The sequence below is a fragment of the Teleopsis dalmanni genome, chromosome 1 (genome assembly GCF_002237135.1).
Source record: "Teleopsis dalmanni isolate 2A chromosome 1, ASM223713v2, whole genome shotgun sequence".
Lineage (NCBI taxonomy): Eukaryota > Metazoa > Arthropoda > Insecta > Diptera > Diopsidae > Teleopsis > Teleopsis dalmanni.
This window is the reverse complement of record NC_051846.1, coordinates 90,714,396-90,727,082: the sequence shown is the minus strand read 5'-3', so window position 1 is coordinate 90,727,082 and position 12,687 is coordinate 90,714,396.

Genomic DNA, 12,687 nt, shown 5'->3' with positions numbered 1-12,687 from the left:
TTATTAATATTTTTAATAATTGAAATTAATTGTTTTTCACAAATTATTATTAAGTTTAGAGTGAACATTATTATCAAACTCATGTGATGTGAACCATCTACTTCAGTAGTGACAAAAATAAAATTACATTAAAAAATTAATACTCCTCAAATATGATAGTATCTTCGTACGTTCTTTCTATTTCCTTAAAATTCTATTTATAAAATAGATATTATAAGTAAATAACAACCGTAATTTGTCCAGGTTAACTTATAAGACTATATCAATTGGTAGCACAAGAGATCTGATGTCACTTTGTACCATGGTTCCTTCTCTCTCATTATTATTTTCATTGTTTATTTAACTCATTATTTTTTGCATGTACATTAAGAAGTAATAAAAGCAAAAATTATTAAGCACTGAATCTGCAAATATCCTTTGTTCCCTTAATTAATTTACAATATACTAAATACATTTAACAAAAAAAAAACAGTTTCTTTATTTTAAGTGATGTATGTATTTATAGCAGAAAGACAAGTTCAATAATAGCTTAAGCAAAATTCTGCACAATTGCCTTGACCGAAGAGTTAGACAAGTCTTGCGCCGTTTCGGTACAATGTCCTATTTGCTAAGCACTTTCGTGCGTGATAATTTCAATATTTTTTTAAATGTAATTAAACACTAAAATTATTTAACTGCAACACTTGGCAGCTCTTTAAAGAATTTTCGAATTTTAATTTATTTTTCTTTATTTTACGATGAGCGTCTGAAGTAGTTGCAGTATTCGTTCGAAAAAAAATGGCCAAAACGACATACAACCAACGACACACACACAAAGCACATTTGCAATGGCCAACATCAGGAATTACGAGCAAATAAGCGATAAAGTGCAAGCACCAAAGTTGACTGCACTTTTGAGTGACACAAAGTACTGCAAGCATTGAAGGTGGAAACATTTTTATTTATTTAAAGATACTTTTTATATGCATTGATAAAAGAAATAACAAACATTTATTTATGAGATTACTATATTTTCTGCCAAAGTCTGGTCGATGTAAAAGGCCATTATATTTCACCTTATCCTTTCATCATAAAAAATGGGTCCTTCGAAGTATTGTAAAAATGTGATAATAATTTAAATATTATTTACTTTACTTTCACATTAATAAAATTTATTTTATATATACGATATTATCCAAATATTTTGTACATTATTTTAATACAATATCACATAAAGTTATTTGATTGCGAAAACTAAAATTATTTTAGAAATTCACTTAAAAGAATCTGATGCTTTTATGCTTAAAATGAAATGACTTAACGGAAATCAAATAAACTAAATTGACTTAAAATATTCTATTTAATCGGATTTCAATGTTAACAGTTTGTTCACTCAAATAAAATTTGTTGTTTTTTTAAATACTCTTACGTTGATCTAAGTATATTTAAATAAATTAAAATGTTTTCTTTAATTAATACATAATATACTATGCTTATATGTGCTCACATATAATTGATATTTTATTTAAATGTAGGGAAATGTTGTTGATTTTGGCTCGCAATGATACTGTTGATGACTTAGCATCATTTCCTTGTGACAAATGCATTTCTAATACAGTTCATTACAATTTAATTATTTAACCCATCTAAACACATGGGACCTGTGTTCAAAAATTCGTTCAAGACAAAAATATATTCTACATAATTTTAGTTATCATTAAGCTATTAAAACTTTTTCACCCAAATACGGTTTATTTTTTAAGATAAAAGTTTGTAAAAACACAGATTGTGCGCACTGCACTTAGATGTAACAATTTAGAGGTCAAAAAAATCTGATAAGAGAGGTTTGGAGAAGTTAACATGGAATTAGGTGCAGTGAAATATTTAACATGTTAAAATATATTGATGATAATACAAATTCAACAGAACCAAGACTTTACGAACAGTACAATCGCTTTTAAGAAGTAAGAAAAGAAACGGCAGCAAAACTCGTTTTAAGAATTTGTTGCTTATCAAACATTTCGGGACGAAATATTAGTAGTGCAGGTTATTATACTGTGATACTATTTATAATAACCTGTACTACCTAAATATATATTTTTAAGAAAAATAAAAAACTTTTTGTTAAATTTTGATTACCACTCATACCTATAGGTTTGTTTGTTTTCCAATAGTTTTTAATAGTTTCTAATAATATAACTTGTATTCAAATGTTTTTTAAAAAAATTAAACCTATTTACTTAAAATATACAATATTAAAAGTTAGACGGATTCGAATAGAAAATAAATGACAAGGACAAAAATTTAATTTAATTTATTGAAATTTGGCTGACCATACAACGCTGTTTCAAGTATTGCCAAGTACTCATCATCAGTGGTCTAAGGAAAATTTGAATTTCTTAAATATAAAATGTTTGTCTCTTGTCTTTTCCTTGCTATTCGAATCCGTCTAACATTTTAATATTTTCTTTTCGTCTTAAAGATACATCACTCTTGGCAAGAAAAAATTAATATATAAAATATTAAATTTTATTATTTATTAAAATTATAATAAATTTATAATTACGTTTACGGTTGAAAATGTTAGTCAAAGTTAATATATAATTTAATTTTATAATTGTGTATAAATGTAAAATATATCTGTATATAATTTATTACATTGATTTGATGCGATAATTTGTTAATATCATCACTAAATTAAGAACCAATAATAAAACAGAATAACCAATAACAAATACTGAGAATTTTTTCGATAATAACTTAATTATATACCGTAATAATGTAAAATGACAGCATTTAATATTTTATGTAAAGAAGGGTTAATTAAATATCTCTTAATTAATAAATGAATTTCACTTTTATCGTTGCGTCAATTTAAAATATTCAAATGCGACATAAGATGAGAGCGATAATTAATGTCATATTTAATTATTAATGCACAATATGTGTCAGATACATTTTTTTATAACCCTTAAATGAATAAATTTCAGAATTTTATTTTATGAAAATTTTTTTTTGTGAGATATATGATTACAAAAATTTATTTACATAAGTCAATTATTCGGTGCGTATGAGTGATTTAATCACAATGAAATTAATGTATCGAAAAAGTTATTAAATATCGTAAATAGCAATTTTTGCATGACAGACTAACTTGAATCTAATAAACAAAAACTAAAATAAAACGAAATGTTAATTTTAAATACCTCATTATCTTATTGTACAATTTAATATTTTTATATAAATTAAGAGTTTTAATAAAAAAAAAATTAAAATTTTATCTTAACATATTAATTTATCTTTTTAAACTCAATTTAAGAAAATGAGCAAATTTTCTTCTTCGTTTTAAATTTTAAAATAATTAATTACTTTTTCCACGTACTTATCCTTACTCATATATAAGATTTGATAGGAGCATACCAGTAAAAAGTGTTTGTTAAGCTTTTTCATTTTCAAATATTTATCCTCATATATTTTAAAATGCCTTCATGTACGTATCCACATAGAGATTTGCTAACCATAAAACCAATATTTGATGAACTGAAATATTATGTCGGAAGCCTCTTTATGTGTGTACATTTTAATACACATTATGTTATTATCATATGTTTGATTTAACATGCAAAGTTCGGTGAGGCGAATTTCACAAAATCAATCAATGCCAAAAAAAAAGATGTATTATATTTATTTTAAAGTTTTGGTTAAAGTATATTTTTAATTCCATTAAAAAGATTTTTGATAGCTTTACAGTTTGCAAAACAATTAAATTTTAAACTTTATATATTTTTCCGGTTTTTCAAGAAATAATTTTTTTTTTAATATTTTTGGGATTTTTTTGGGATTGCATAATTAATTCTTTGTATTTTGTATGTTTTTTAAATATTATTTATATTTTTCTAACATTCTGTTTTGCTAGTTAACAAAAACTATTTCTATCTTCTTGTGTGCAATGTTGCAAGAAAAAGATAATAAAAACATATTTTTTAATTCCAAACTTTTTTCAATCTTTATTCATAATATTCATAGCTGCAACAACAATAAAATTTTTTGCTACTAAATAAAATGTTTAGTACACATTGAAAAAGGATAGTCATATATAGGTTAGGAGTGGCAGCCTTGTGCACTAAAGCTCACTTGAGCACAAATAATGGCCCCTTGTGATACCACGGATGAGACACTGTCTGTAGGCTAGACCTGAAGGACCATTTAAAAGGTATAAGTCCTAAGCATTCAGTGCACGAACAATGTTTCTTTAAGAGGACGAGTCATATATAAATTTATTTAAATTTTATTTTTCATTACTTTAAGTAATATATATTATATGAGTGATACACAATCATCGATATTGCTCTTTAAACTAAAATAATTATTATTTAGAGCCATAAAATAATAAAAAATAAAATTATACTTACTTTTCCTGATAAGCTTGAAAAAATTTAAATTCAATAAAATAAAATATTTTATTTATAATAATTAATAAATAAAATAGTGGGATAGACGAGTGAAAAAGTATGTTATCAATTTTTTCCAGAAGCACGGTACCATTAAACTTTCTGCCAAAAAGTTACCGACATTTTGAAAATAGTTCACTCCAATAACTAATATTTTTGGGAGATATTTCTGGGATTGGAAGTTATGATGTTTCATTATTATTATTGCAAATTGTTTCATCATTATTGCGGAAAACCTTATGTATGTTTTTTTCATTTTTGTAAAACTTTGTTTTATTTTTTTTGTATGATAATACGTTATTTTAAATGTGTATATTGTTTTTTCTATCATACAATCGGTCTTTAAAGTCGGTATATAAGTTACGCTCTTTTATTGAATGGTTTTTGAGATATTGATGATGTTTGAACGAACCAGTTTTTCAATAAGCAATGAAAATCCACATTCCATTTTGTTAATTTTAAACTAACGAATCAGTTTAGAGGTTTATACAGGTAATATGATTAAAAAAACTTGAAAGAGATATGCGAATAAATAGCATATTTAGAATATTATTATAATTATCGTCAAATTTTTCGGACTTTATTTTAGAATATGCTTTTTTCATGTTAACATTCCCTCCTTGATTTGTGAAGCAAGAATTCCTGTAAATTGCTTTTAGAGAAGTTATGCAATAAAGCTATAACCAGGTCATAGGTTGGAGTAGTAGCCAACATAAAATATTAAAATTAACAAAAAGTGGAGTATTCAGTTTTTTGCTGCCATAGTTTAAAAAGTTTTTAAATGGTAAAAAAAACTCTCTTATTTAATATAATGAACTAAACAAAATATAAACTCATGGGTAAATACATATGTAAGAAATATGATAAGATTATATATGTTTCGGTACTCATCACTCCACAAGTGTGTGTTTAGAATGGAAATTCTAGCTTTTGAAGCAATACTAGGAAAGGATATTTATTGAAAATTGCAGTTTAATTAAATAAACGAAGTATTCTTTTTAAGTTATGATTAGTAGCTCAAATAGTAGCTACTAATATATAATATATAGTAAACCTGTATAAAGCTGCTATTAAATTATACTCCCTATCAAATTTATACTAAACCTGTATAAAAGTTGTTACTAAATTATACTCCCTATAAAATTATTTTAAAGTTAAAAAAAAAGAGGAAGAAAGTTTCTCAAATTAGCTGAAATTGAATTAATTTTCATACATTTTTGACTAAATTTTAATAAATTTTAGACTAAATTCAAGCTCAAATGAAAAAGAAAAAAATTTTGTCCAAATTTTAATAAATTTAGGATTAAATTCAAGCTTAAATGGAGAAGAAAAGAAATTAATTAACGCTATAAATTTAGTAATTTTATCGAAAACTTCAATATTTTGTATTGAAACTTTATAAAATATATTTTGATAAAACGGGGAAAAAAATAACGCCAGAATATAGAGTTGTTATCATCTTCAACTGATATAGTAAATTAGTAATTCTCATCAACAGAAGACAATTTTTGTGAAGTTTTAACTTTAGTTTGAATTATACGGACACAGCCGAATTATCGAGTTATGAAAAAAAATCTACAAAACTAGTGAGAAATTTTAAAATATACAGAAAATTTTTAACTAATATATATAGAAACTAGTAATTGTAGACAGTGTTCAACTAGTATTTGCAGAAACTGTTTAACTAGTATTTGCAGAAACTGTTCAACAAATAATTGCAAACAGTGATCATCTAGTATTTGCAGAAACTATTTAACTAGTATTTGCACACAGTGTTCAACGAGTATTTGCAGAAACTGTTCAGCTAGTAATTGTAGAAACTGTTCAACTAGTATTTGCAGAAAGTGTTCAACTAGTAATTATAGTAATAATCATGCAATATAGAAAAGAACTTTAAACCTTTAGAAAATTGTTAAAAAGAAAATTGTTAAAAAGCAAAACTCTCAAAATAATATAAAAGATTTTATTAGAATAGTCGTAAAATTATACATTATTTCGTTTGTATTGATAAAACTAAATCTTTCGCATGTCATAACCTTTAAAGCAATTACAATATAAATACTAAAATATATCTGCATATTTTTCAGGAAAATAACCGCCTCTGAAAAATGTAAGCTGTAAAAATATGAAAAAACATATTTTAGTCGACTACATTCTTAGTTTAAATAAAAGCTGTGTAAAGTTCAAATAATAGGAATAAAAAATGTTAACCTTTAATTAATTTGGTATTATTTTCCACTTTTTAATACAAAAGTATAGTTGCGGGTTCACAGTCAGCCTGAAATTATTTTAAACTGCGGTAACCTAGAAACACTGCTAAATGAAAAAAAAAACTACATAATTGCAGGTTCATGCAACAATTACTTCTACACCATTTTTTGTGTGCATGTACGTTGTTAAATAGGTATGTACACATGTAAACATATATATTTATTGTAACATTCACATATATATTTACGTAGAATAAAGAGAAAATTACGGAAACTAATTTTTGTTTGTGTTTGTGTCAAGGCAACAGATTTTACACGCAAACCTTGCATTTTTGTTTCTATAAGAAAATCCTTTATATTAGGAGTAAATATTCGTATATTGAAGAACGTGATAAAATGAATTTAATGCATACATACACAAATACATATATGTACATATAATGCAAATTGCTTCATTTAACATAAATTGACTTTTAATTGTTTAAACAACTTTATTTTTTTTTTAAATTTTTAAAATTGTTGTTACTTGATTTAGTTCAAAAACGTATTAAATACATATTAAAATAAAATTTATACCCGTATTATCATATTTAAATAGCGATTAAATTTCCAATTATGAGTATTTATTGATTGAGTGTACTTAAAATAATTTCTCCACATTTTACTCAGCTGCGATGAAGTGCTTAAGATAAAAAAAAATTATTTAAACAGATAAATCTCTTGGTTAGCGGCAAAGCCTTTCTCTAATAAAAGTAAAGTCCCAAGAAAATTGTTAAAGTTAAGAAGCAAAATATTTTCTTCCCTCATTGTGTTAGAGTGCGATTTTATGTTTTAATGACGTCAATGGTATCGGAAGTTGACGTCGTTAATACTAACGATGCACTTTATTTTTCGAGGTTTTTTTTAACTGTTGACGTTATTGCAATCTTTATATTAAATGTAAAACATACAAAGATTTCTATATTTATTGAAATATCTACATACATGCACGCAATTTTTTTATGATTATAAAATTAAACAAATAATAATAAATTAAAAAATACTTTAAAAACTTTAAAAACAGATTATATTAAATATTTAAATTTTTAAATATTTCGATTCATTGTGCGATTAATATACATTATTTACTATGATAAACAAAATATATTAGTATATATGCACAGAGGTTAATGGATATATAATTACAAAAGAAGAAAGGCATGTTATTAAAAGAAAGTTAATAAAGAAAGGAAGTTTGAAAAAATTTTTTTTAAATAAGTACGCACTTACTGATTCCGTTTAGTTTACCCAAAACTTCATTTTAGGCGGGCTCATTTTACATAAAATTACTATAATTTATAATTTTTAATGCCTTTCATAAACAGAGTATACATTGGGTGATATAAACAATATCTCGTGTTTTGGTACAGTTTTAAACAAAAATTTTCTTTATTGATTTGGTTAATTTTATAAGCTCACTAGCTTTTATTATTTATGATCTTTTTACATTTTTCGGACAACTTCATCGGTGTAGAACGTCTGTGGTTTGTCGGTGAAAAACTTGGCTAAGTCATTTTAAGCGACTCATCGGTCTGCCAAAGTTTTTACTATTAATAGATTTGTATTAGAATTTCGTAACCAAGTTCAGTCAATTTTTTTGAGTCATCAAAGATGCGTGTGGGCTGACATTGTCATTATGGAACACAACTCGTATTTTTTCAGACAATTTTGGTTGCATTTTCTCAATTGTTCCTTTGAGTGGTTGAGTTGCGAGCAGTAGAGGACTGAAGCAATCGTTGCACCAGGCTTGAGAAGTTGTAACAGACAATTCTCTTTCAATTCAACCAAACTTTTAACCAATCTTGTTTATCGTCAAAACAGGGTTTGAAGTGGTTTGTGGAAGCTCACTGGCTTTGCATTGGATATTATCTTAAATCCATTTTTCATTGTCTTGTTGCAATAATTCATTCTTCTTATTAAACTTAATCGACGTTTTTAGTGACTGAGCGATCAGATCGAGTTGCATCTTTGACATCGGGTTGTCACTCACAGCATCTTTATCTATAAGGCTTACGATAAAGATGCTGTGAGTTTTCGGTTTGTTTTTGCATAAGTTTCACATTTTTTTTAGTAATAAAGAATCACAGTGGATTCATATAATTTTTTTTAACACTACTGACAAAAAAAGGCTCTGAAATATCAATATTGGTGTAACCAGATATATGAGTACCAATATCAAAGAAAATTGATAACTTTTTATATTACATAATACATTACCTTTTATATTTAACTTGTTAAAATGCTTGTAATGCGGTTAACCTTATGGTTAAGCATTAAACGTGAAAAATAAATTTTTTAAGTAATTACTAATAAATAATTAAATTTTTAATATAGTTATCTAATATAGTTAATATACTTATCTGAGTGAATATAATTGTAGGTCCTTATTATATATTATTATAAAAATAAATTATACAAAGTAATAAGACATCAAAAGTTTTTGAATATAATTTTCAGATTGAAAGCAGTTATAAAGTAATGCTTTTTTAATTAACTTGAGCTTATATATAAAATATTAAAACAAAGTCTGTTAATCCTATACCATTCATTAGTTTGTTACCATAGAAATTATAATAGTAGGTAGTAATATTAGAAATAAGTAGTGCCTCTTATGACAGTTCTGTTGATAATTGTCTAATATTTGTATCACTGAAACTAATAAAAATGTCTAATCAAAGTTTTCTTGAAGACTCCTAAAAATAATTTTGTAAAAATTTTTAAGATAAGATTAAGCTTCATTTGACATCGTTACTAATCTATAGGTCTATATTTGATATACGTCCATCCATATATATTATTTATAGTAAATATTACTATTACTACAAAAAACTAGCTAAAACATAAACTTAAACGAGAAAAAAAAAGAATATCAGTTATCATATATAACTCAAATCTAAACTCTTTTTCTGACTTTATTTGATATACTAAAACTTTTCCATATTCAACAATGATAACTAGTATTGCTTTTTTTTCTCGATTAAGTTTATGTTTTAGTTAGTTTTTTGTATTTATAGTAATATTTACCTTAAGTAATATATATTAATAAATATATTTAGTTAATGATAACGTAATAACTTTATAATATTAGCATAACATAACGTTGAATGTTAATTTTTCCACAGCTTTGCTGAGCAATAAAAAACTAATCGCTCTATTTATATTTTTAGCGTTAGGCAGCAAAAAATGTACTTTAATAATATATAACATAAGTACATAATTTTATCTATATCGTAACAATGTTCATTACATACTCAACTAAAATGAATGTCCATCTGCCTAATTTTAAATAAAATTTTATAATTTCTAATTTTTATATGTACACTAGATAACCCGACAAACGTTGTTTTGCCTTATAAATTATTTCTAGTTTCTAGATAAATTCTGGTGTAGACAAAAAGTAACTTACTTATTATAAGTGTGTAAGTCTGTGGATTGACTTGGATTGACTGTAAATAATAATAATAATAATGGGCCAGTAACATTAACCAACAACAGTCGAAGATAAAAGCACTCAGTGTGTCTTGGATTAACTATAAATAAGCGTTCGATTTAAATAAATTGAGACATGCATCAACTGGTGAAACTTGCTTGCGGGGCATCCATTTTTTTGTTTGAGCCCAAGTGAAATAGCGTGGTATTTGTGAATAGAGTAATGTTCTTGCAAAGGCACCAAAATCATCCGTACTACTACACAATTAAAAAAATGCAGTGAGTGTAGATTTAGGTGGATTTGTACCACGATCAATCACTGTCTCGTTCGTGAAAAATACACGCTGACCGTTTTCAAGATGGACGGCTAACTGAACAGCTGCTGGATCCCGTTCATGAATTAGAAAACCGAAGATACGTCAAGCAGCTTCATTGGAACTGATGTACCGACCAATTTGGTAGAGCGTAATTTCACCGTTTTTGTTCATTGGAGGAGCATTTACATTAGTAAATGAGTTTTTACTCTAAACACAGCCATATCACTGGCTTTATGGACATACTTATATATTTGATGTTCTTCACAGAACTGCAAAACGCAACATTTATATGAGCATTGTATGTCTTGCTTAGCAGAGGCGAATACGGCACCACCCGCCATTGTCCCCTATTATCGGGATTTCTTCGACGATATATTGGATATCCGTCGGTATTTGTTATAGTATCATTAGTGAAATCTTTTGAAAAAATTTTAGTACATTTTCCATCTGCCATGCCAGGCGAAGACGAAGAAACGAAGTGGATGTAATGCTCGATGTACTTGTTGGCGTAGTTACATAAAATATTAAGAAAAAAATTTTTGTTTTTCAAAAATATAAACAACATTTATGTCAAAAAAATAAAAAATTTTTTGTCAAAGTAATAAGGATATTTTTGCTGGGTAGGGACTCCCTAATCACTTTAGCGGTATGAAAAATAGATAGTACCCGATTCTCAGACCTACTGAATACACCTATAAAATTTGGTAAAAATCGGTAAAGCCGTTTCGGAGGAGTACGGTAACTAACATTGTGACATGGAAATTTTATATATAAGACCGCAAACAGACATCGTTTGGCCTTGTGACTTATTGATGGTCTTTGCAAATGCCAATCTAATAGGAAATTGAACGCGTTTGAATTAAATTGGCTTGTCTGTGAGAATCATTGGAATTCATGGCAATAAAAGTTTTTCGTTTCGGAACTTGCCATTCAAAATGGTGGCTTCGATAATGTTTTTCATCAATTTTTTAATTACCAATCGCGTACTATTGCATAGCCGTGGTGGGTTCAAATTCCGAAGTAAAATAATCGGTGATCCAACTTTCAGTCGTAAAATGTGTGGTGGCATGCCTGGCAAATCAGGTGAGTTTAAAAACTCTGCTGGATAGTTTACAACTTCGTTGGTATCACAAACTGTATCGATCGATTTGTATGATATTAAGTCGCCTGGCAATGTCTGTTCTAACTTGAAGTTTAATTCATCAACGTCCACGTTTTTTTTGCTGCTAATGGCTCTTTCTCCCAGCCACCCATGATTTATGTATTGTATGTGTACATCTGGAAATACGCGGTCAATGAGAGCATTTTGGGAATCAACGATAGTGCAGAAATTAGGGGGCAGTTTTATGAATTCAGTATTTTCATAGACAACAACTTTTCATATCATAGCAAGTTTTCTTTTTAAAAATATAAAAAAATTTATGTCAAAAAAATAAAAAAATTTTTATTAAAGCAATAAAGATATTTTTGCTGGATAGGGACACCCTAATCACTTTAGCGGTATGAAAAATAGATAGTAGCCGATTCCCAGACCTACTGAATACGCATATAAAATTTGGTAAAAATCGGTAAAGCCGTTTCGGAGGAGTACGGTAACTAACATTTAGACAATGTTAATTTTATATATAAGATTTATTGGAAAACATATTTAATTAACTAAAAGAGTATATGTATATGAAATGTGAAGTATTAATAAATTTAATGTACGTCCCAAAGTAAACAACACAGGGTTGACCTTAACGGTACAGTTGATCGCCAATAGATTCCTATTTTCAAATAGTTCTGTTAAATTTGAAGTTCACCTTGTATATTGACTATTAGAAGTTATATTGAACTACAAATGCATAAATGTTTGTGAACATATGATACATTGATATTTTTCAGATATTCAATTCCATTTCTATAAAATTCAATAAAAGAGTTCGGCTAATTTTTGAGGAATTCCTGGCCAAAATAACTTCCCGACCGTTATTAATTTTGGTATAATATACCACTCATGAACTTTGCAACCATATAAAAAATTATCACTGAAACTTGTTTTATCAGTAAAAAAAATATTCGTTAGTCAGAAAATAATTTCATTTTTCCTAACATACCTCATGTCATTAATCTTCAATATTAACGGTACAAGTTGAAAATTGTTACGATTGTCAAACACTACAAATCGAATAGTTCTTCTTCATTTTGCTTTTAATTTCACACCATAGAATTGTACAAATATGAAATAAAATTTCGCGATTGTATCAACTACAGACGCTAGAC